Source organism: Podarcis pityusensis, assembly GCF_964106645.2.
Source record: "Podarcis pityusensis genome assembly, chromosome: 2".
Taxonomy (NCBI): Eukaryota; Metazoa; Chordata; class Lepidosauria; order Squamata; family Lacertidae; genus Podarcis; species Podarcis pityusensis.
This window is the reverse complement of record NC_138029.1, coordinates 95,190,779-95,199,426: the sequence shown is the minus strand read 5'-3', so window position 1 is coordinate 95,199,426 and position 8,648 is coordinate 95,190,779. Positions and strand designations below refer to the sequence as shown.

Below are 8,648 nucleotides of genomic sequence, written 5' to 3'. Positions count from 1 at the left end.
GGACCACCAGCATTACACTTTCCATTTTTAAGTTCGGAATAGAGTAGTTGCTTTGGAAGACGATCATCAGGCTTCCGCACAACATGACCAGTCCAATGATGTTGAAGAATCATCTTTGCTTCGTCCAGTACACTGGTATTAGTTTGCCTGTCTTCCCAAGTGATGTGTAAAATTTATTGGAGACACCATTGATGGAATCTTTCAAGGAAGCATAGACTGTGAGTGAACCCCACTCCACCCCATCAGTGTCTTTAACGAAGGATATTCTAGGCTAAATATAATCCTAGTACAGTCATACCTCGGGATGAATATGCTTCGGGTTAGGCAAATTTGGGTTGTGCTCTGCGGCAACCCATAAGTAACGGAGCCCGCTACTTCTGGGTTTCGCCGCGCACGCATGCGCGGACCATCAAACATGACATCACGTGCATGCGCAGAAGCGCTGAAATGTGATCCGTGAGGTACCACTGTAATACTTTGTCTTATTTAATTGGACAATGTACCTTTACTTGTGATATATTTTATTCATCCACCATGATGTATATTTTTGTGGAAGCTGGTTCTCTTATACCTTCCCTTGGCATAAATGTGTTTACAACTGGATGCAATGTTTCTTTGGTATTATTTATCCCCCCCCCTTTATCTTATTTGATGAAACATGTATGTTGCATATGTCTTGATGAAATTAATCTCCTTGTGTCCTTCAATCCCATTCTTTACTGTAATGAAAAACTTTAATAAAAATATTGGGTTTGTGCACCTCTTTTCTAAAAGATGAAAAGTTTTGAGAAACTGGAGGGCGGGTTTCAGCAGAGCAATAAGGCTGTGATTCTGAAAGACTCCTGAATAGGTCCAGGGCTGCTGTTCCTTAATTGTATTTTGGAGGCTTAAAACCCAAAGAATATTGTGAGAAGGTTTACTTTAGCAGAGTTAAACAATCCCCTTTATAAGTTTATGCAGCGATCAGCTTGTTGCTGACTCGTCTGCGTTCTACTAATAAAGATGCCTTCCTGGTTAAAAATCCCTTTGAATCCCTCTTAAAGAATACACACAAGAATCTGATTCATGTTAATATAAAACTATTTTACTCTCAGATTCATTCAGGTTTACAGAACTGTACTTGAAGGCAGGCTTAGGTTACATAACAAGCAAATAAACTTCCCCAGAGGGAAGTTGGTCCTGAGGTGACAGCAACTGAGCAGTTATCTTTCAAAAAACTACCAGCAACCAACAAACTGGTTGTCACAGCAACCGGTTAGAACATGGAGGCCGTTAGTCCTCTGTCGGAATGTTGCACTTGACTGCACCTTTACATCCCGCAAATATTTGGCTGTAGAACATAATATAGCTGCTATATTGATTTATATGCAACTTCTATGATCCATCATGAGCCTTGAAAAGACAGTAGCTTCACCTTTTAAACCAATACGCAAATACTTCTAAAGAAACTATTAGAGATTACCATCCACACACTTTTGCTGCACCAGAAACTGGTGGTTAGGTAAAACCTCTTAAACTGTTTTAGCATAGCTTTCCTTTCTCTCTCTCTCACAGAAGTGGTGAACAATGACCAAGTTATTTTAAAGATGACTCACCAAACTGTGAAGTCTCGGTCAAAAGATTTTATTCCCAGACTGGGAACAAGCATTAAGATTGCAAAAGAAATATTTTTACTGTTATCATAAACAGTACGCTGTCAAACAAAAGTCTTATCTCCAGCACGTTGTAAATCACAGCAACAGTCCTTCACAGGCAGCACTCTTCTGTCAGACATCTGCCCTCAGGCGTCTACAAACACGAAGCCACTTGGTCTTCTTTTTATTAGCACTTCCATCTGACACTAATAAAGGTCAAAGTGCCATTCCAAAATTTAAAGGGGGCGGGGGAAAACACCTCTGGAACCTTCTAGAAACCTTTTAGTTGTTTCTTTGCAGAATGATTCCCTAACAAACGCACAGCAGTTGAACAACCTGAGCAATAAAGCAACCTCCTTGTGTTAGCTCATAATGAGATGTGAGCAAACAGACATCCCAAATGGAAACATAATGCACCTCAGTTTCTAAGGTACAGCCTAACCTCTCATCAACCTGGGAAATTATCTGCTTACAAACACAGGCCAGTCAACTGAAAGATGGAGAGGATGTACACCCCATCCTATTCTCCTGAGAGACATTGAAACAAAATTATTTGAACTTCGGACCAATAATTGTAACCAATTGTAACCAATTCGGACCAATGATGGTAACTTTTGGATCTGCTTTTCCTTCAGCAGGGGGAGACTATCTGCAACTATGAACAGGGAAACCTACCTTATGCTTGTAGGAAATAGTGTTAATACATTCAAGGAAAGGTCATCCTTACCCACTTTGCGACCTTAATAAAATTGACAAACATAATAATTTCTATCTAGTCCGGCACACCTTTGCTTGACAGAGGGAATCTGGCCAGTGCCACCCATGCTCTGGTAAATACCAGGCTGAACTATTTTAATGTGCTCTATATGGGGCAGCCCTTGAAGACTACCTGGAGTTTACAACTATTGCAAAAAGTGGTGGTAAATGTATTGGGGGGCACTAGAATGTTTTGTTGTTGATTGATTGGGAGCTAGTACACATTAGTCAGGTGTCTAGATTTTGTGCTAAATAAGAGCATAATATGAGCCTGCTGCATCAGGGCAATGGTCTACATAGTCCATCATCCTGCTCTTACAGTGGCCAACCAGATACCTGCAGGAAACCTGCAAGCAAGACTTTAGCACAAGAGCACTCTCTCTTTCTGTGTTTTCCAGCAACTGGTATTCAAAAGCATACTGCCTTATTTTGTTTGCCTCAACCTGCATCACTTTGCACTGGTTTACATTGCTCCACCCTTACACTCACTTTGGAAAGGTCCTTTTGGAGTTCTTCACAATCCCTTTTTGTTTTAATGGCCCTGAACAATTTTGTATCGTCAGCAAACCTGACCTGTTGATTTTGATGGGAACAACCCAAAGGGATTTGCTTTCCTTCCAGTGCTTTGATTTGTGGGCACCAATTTAGTGACATTAGATAGGTGCCCGTTGGTTGTACTACACAGAGAGCAAGGATTCTAGTAGCAGCAGTAATAGTTCCGGTGATTATGCAACAAATCCTTAGCTTGTGTACAGTTTCAGTATAGATGCTGCACATATTTTAAAGACTGTAGTTTATACTGCTTTTCGAAAGACATGCCACAAACTATATTGCTGCAATACATCTCCCTTCAATGTCTGGTAAAGCTTGATTCCAGATGATAAAAGAAGTCAAGGAGAAGTACCAGTACGGGCTAAACTGAAAGAAGGAAAGAGATGAAAGGCAGGATAAACTCCAGCTTTTTCAAGGGAAAAGGGAAAAAGTCAGCTAAGTTCATCTCTCTGAGAGTGGCACGTAAGTCAAATGCAGGGTTCCACTCCAAGCAAATGGATGATAAATTCACCAACATCCCTGAGATGGGGGAAAAGATGGATCAATGGGAATTATGTTACATGATAAGAAACTGGCTGTGTGCTGAGTGAATGAATAAAGAAATATATCATGTTTAAATAAGAAAAGCAGGGAAGATGACAAGAGGCAGGAGCATCACTCTGAGCAAAATTTATAGCTGGGAAAGCTGAGAAACAGCCCAGAGAATGCTAACAAATTGTCTTACACAAATGTGGCAAGATCTTTTACAAAGTGTTTTTCAAGCTATACTGTGAGGATGGGAGCAAATTGGAAGTAGGACAAAATGGGCATGTCATTAGACTTAACAGGGAAAAAACATTCTCTGGTTCACTGACTGTTTAGGGATGGAGGAGAAATTTGTTCAGGCCACATTTTAAAGAAAACTGACCTAATTTGCAGATCCTGGACATCTATGCAGAACAGCCATCTGTCAGTTTACTCACTTCTCAAAAAAAATTGTAACGCAGCTTTGGTTTTAGATCTGGGCCTACATACACAAAATGCATATTTCACATGGAAAATGTGAACAAAAATGTATTTTATGAGAAAAGGCAAGGGAAAGAAGACAATGTCTTAGGGAAAGAGTGCATATGAAAAATGCATACGGTTTAAATGCAAAATGTTCATGTATTTTTATTCTCTAAAAGGGGAGTGGAATAAAGCTACGACTGAAGGCATAAGAGACTGACACAGAGTGGACACTGACTGGTCTGTCCATTCTTAACATTGTTTCCATTTATTCAACCCTCATACTTGGATCAGGAGGAGGAAGGGCTAGGGAGGAGAAGTTACCAGAAGTGACAATGGCAAGGGACACCAGCAGAGAGAGACAGGCAGAGACAGGTCTGGCAAAGGTGGGATAGGGAGTTCAGACATACTGAAATGTTCACTTGTTTATTTGCTTCCACCTGGCCTGCCAATTCCTCTCTTCCTGTCGCACACCTGGTGATGGAAGTGAGTAGGAATCTGAGAGCTGGTCAGGAACCCAGAAAATGCAGGTGGCTCAACTGTCTGCATCCAATCTCCTTGAGATTGCTAGTGGTACATGGAAGGAGGAATACCTGGAAGGAGGTATTCTTGCTCCTCCTGCAAAGAAACCATAGGCTCCAAGTCAAAGCAGAGCCGAAACAGGACATCCTGTGCAGTTTGGCCCTTTGGGTCATTGGCACTAGGGACAGCAACAACTGTAACTAGGGTCCCCAATGCCTCCGGTTTCCATTTTAAAAAATCACCATTTATAAAAATGTGGAAAGGCAGCATTGTCTTACTCTAATTTGGTGAGAAATTAGGAGCCAAACCTAACAAATGCATTTTATTGGAAGTTCCAGAGTTGTATTGATGATAGACAGATTCTCAGACCATAGAAATACAATTAGTTGAGGAGGATCTGTATGATGTCATTTCCCCTCCTCTCCAGAAGAGGAAGGAGCATAGTACTTCCTGTCCCCCACCCCATCTTCCTTTGACCAGCGTTGGATGCAGACATGCCTCTGCTTGCTCCAGCTCACACAGAGGCCTGATGCTGGTTACACTGTAAACATAAGTATTTTGCCTGCGTAGTTTTTACTGCTACTGTTGCTGTGAGCCAATGCATGTTATAAAGTTTGTAAATATAACTGTAAACCTAATTCCCAATTAGTTGCCTGATTCTTTGTTAAGCAGGGTAAGAAAGGGAGAGCCAGCTTACTTCATAGCTAGACTTGCTCATTCAGTCATTCAGCCTTTATTGGACTTGCTCATAACAAGGTTTTACAGCATAATTCCTATGAATTTAATTTTGTTGTCAAGAGTGGGATTTTAAACTCTTTTCAGCCCACACACATAAGCTCCTAGGGGGAGAAATTGCAATTGATATATCCCCTGTTACCTGTTAAAACTTATCCCACAAATTTTGCTTAACTAAAATTGCAGTGGCTACACTGCACCATCACATTTCTTCCTGTTATTACTGATGATTCAGAGTTTTTTTTACACAGCCTTATCTGAGAGTGGGACTCCTCCTGCCTGAATATCAAAGCAGATGGCAGCAGCAGCAACAGGAAAAAAGTATTTGTCAGGGCTGCCTCAGGTCTCAGCTCACAAAAGACCAACGCCAAGTTCTTCTTATATACAAAAGTGTTTATTGGAGTTCATTGTTTGCTTCACTTCCGAGGCGCGCAGCCCCACGTCTGTTACGCTTAGACCGTTGAAGTCCCCTCTGAGTCAGTCCCTCCCCTGCACCAGTTTAAGAGGCTTGCGCTGCTCCACCTCTTCCTCTCTTTCCTTTTCCGCAGGGTCTTCCTGCCCGCTGGGGTTTCGCCCCTCCTGGATTCCCCTGACGCGGAATCCCCAGATTGCTCTTCCCCCCTCCTGCGGGCTTTGGGACCTGGCTCCTCCTCTGGGCTCCCTGTACTTCCGCGCGCCTCCACATTTGAACTTGGCGCGCGCGCCCAACCTCTAACCTTCCTTTTGACAGTTACACTACTCCCTTCACTACTCCCCTCCCCTTCCGGGAGGGTGGCTTGCTCCGACCTCCCTCCCTTCTCTGCTGCCGGAGCTGCTTCCCCTGATACACTGGAACCTCCACCCCCTTCGCTGCACTCTGGCGGGGAGGCTGGTCCCCTCTGGCCCCCTGCTCCTGACACGTCCCCCCTGGGGCTCCCCTGGCCTTGACCACCGGCGCCCCCTTCTGGGAATCCTCTGATTCGCTGGAAAGACTCATGGAATCTCTTGAGTCATTGTCATCCTCTTCCTCGCTGTCCTGGGATTCATCCCCATCGCTCTCCATCTCCTGCCTACCCTGTGCCTCTGTCCCTGAACCCCTGACAGTATTGAATGGGGACATTTGTGTGCAACCTTTCCCCCACCAGCCCTTACTATGAAGATGGGGGGAAAAATCACTTAAAATCTTTAGACTCAGCAGTAATATAAACATGCATACTTGGGCTGCATCATGCCATTAAAACTATCTGATGGGATTGTGCTCTTGTTTATTCCTTCATTCATTCTCCACTGAGATTCTTATACTGAACAAATACTTCCTCGGGGAAGATGGGGAGGCCCACTAACGTGAAAAATGGAGAATGGCATCTTTTATTTAAGCTGACAAATTCCATTTTATTATTCAGGGTCCGTAACCACCTCTGTTCCGACATGGAAGAGAACTTTGAGTGATCAGGTGTGAGAGCAATTCAAACACAAGTCTGAGACACTCCCAACGATCCGCTGGAAGGCGGTGAAATTTCAGTCTAGCCAGTAGAAGATCCAAAAAAACAGAAAAGGGAGATGGAGATAGACAAATTGAGCTAAATGAATACTGAAATCATTTATGGCAGCAAGACAGCCAGGCATGTAGTGGCAAATATTTAACAAATAAAACAAATTACTAAAAGGAGGAAGCCTGTTATTGCTCGGCTTGCACCAAAGAGTCATCGCTGTTTGGAAGGAAAGTGAAAGAGGCAACTAAAATTAGGCACCTGAGTAACTCTGGAAACCAATTGCTGTGGGTGGGACTAGTTACCTGCCGTGCCTAGTATTGGACAGTACTGTAGTTTCTTGCTATGTTTTGCAAGCAAAATGCCTGACAAGTAGTACTACTGAAACAAACACAAACAAACAAACCTGTAGGAAACAATAGGTCATAGCCACTGCCATTGTTGATGGGTTGGGTTGCATACAAGAAATCACAGGGAAATTTCTCCCCCTGAGAATATTGAGCAAAATAGATGCCTCCCCTCCAATAGCACTGTCTGAAAATGTATGTATTCATTTAACTAAAGGTGCATACCATACCTCACCCCAAAGGAGTCCAGGAATCTTCAGTGCTGCATCCTTGAAGTTGATACAGCAAAGAGGCATTTCCCCCTGATCCCACCTGCCAGCCTGGCTTGTGCCAGAGGCAGGGTTGTGGATGTGGTAGTAGCCATGCCACTCCATCGAGCCCTGCCACTGCTGGCCAAGATTTTGGACTCCAACCTTACATTGGGCTATGCCTTGATGAGAGATTGATTCTCTGTCCTGATGCCTCTCATGATCTGCAGTTGTCATGCCACGTTAACAAAGAGAATTGTGATATCTTGCCAGGGAGATATAGGCCACTTTAAACTGTTAGTGGTTTGGCTTGGGAAAGGACCATAGATCGCTGGGAAAGCTCCTGAGTGACATGCACAGGGTCCCAGGTGCAAGCTCCCTTTAAAAATCATCAGGTAGGAAATGATGTGAAAAACCTTTGCCTGGGAACCAGAATAGATTATACTGGGCTAGATGGAAAAATAGGTATTAGGTTTTTTCCCCCTATATGTTGCAGTGTCAGACACTTACCAGGATGAAGGAATGCATACTCCTTTCACGCAACTGTATTATTTTTCCAGTCTCTTGGGTGAGCCAAATGCTCCCAATCACCAGCCAGGATACTTCCTATAGCAGTAACAGAAATGGGGAACAAGGAATGCGGCATGCATATTTATCTGCAGAATATAGACATCCAGAAAGAGGAACCCTCTCACTATATTCTAGTTCAGGTTGTGTGACGTTCATACCTAGGATTAATTTGTTAAAAAGAAGAAGTAATCCCTAAAATCATTAAAACGGTTCTGTCCTATTGTTCATGTCAAGCATAATAATTATGGGACTAACACCTCCTATAAGCTCTAAATCTAGTTACAGCCTTTGAATATTGTCATACAATTTAGTGGATTAAAGAACAATCTCTGGTGTTATTTGATATGATCAGCTTCATTGAATCCAGGTACTTAAAAGGTAGGTGAAGGGGAAAGGAACTTCATTTTTTTTTTAATGTCTCAAAAGAAATTCATTTGATCCTTTGCTCTGGAAGATAAATTAGTTTGTACTTCAGTGTAATATATGAGTGATTCTTGCATCATTTTACTTTACCTGAGACACATCAGATTCTTTTATAAGGTACACATTTGCAGTTTACATTCACTTCAGCCCACAGGAAAAATGAAATTCACACATGCCATTTCAGTTCTCCTTTAAGCTCAAGTTATATTTTCATTTTTATGAAAATGTTTTTCAGTGGTAGGGGGGGAACATAGTTTGAGAATGCCCAGTACAGTCGGACTCTATGCAGGGGCAATTGCCAGCACCACTTGGACGTGGTGGTAAGATTTATTTACTTACTTAAGTCATTATCCATCCCTTTGTAAGCATTTCACAATTACAATGAGTCAGAGAGAATAGCCAACA

The 8,648-nt window shown here is 42.6% G+C and overlaps 1 long non-coding RNA gene across 1 annotated transcript; it reads left to right on the top strand.

Annotated features, from left to right (window-relative positions):
* Positions 1-907: 907 nt before the first annotated feature.
* Positions 908-6,720, top strand: LOC308471705. Its single transcript, XR_013983103.1, has 3 exons — positions 908-1,501; positions 1,935-2,064; positions 6,569-6,720. It is a non-coding gene; the product is annotated as an uncharacterized lncRNA (long non-coding RNA).
* Positions 6,721-8,648: the final 1,928 nt, after the last annotated feature.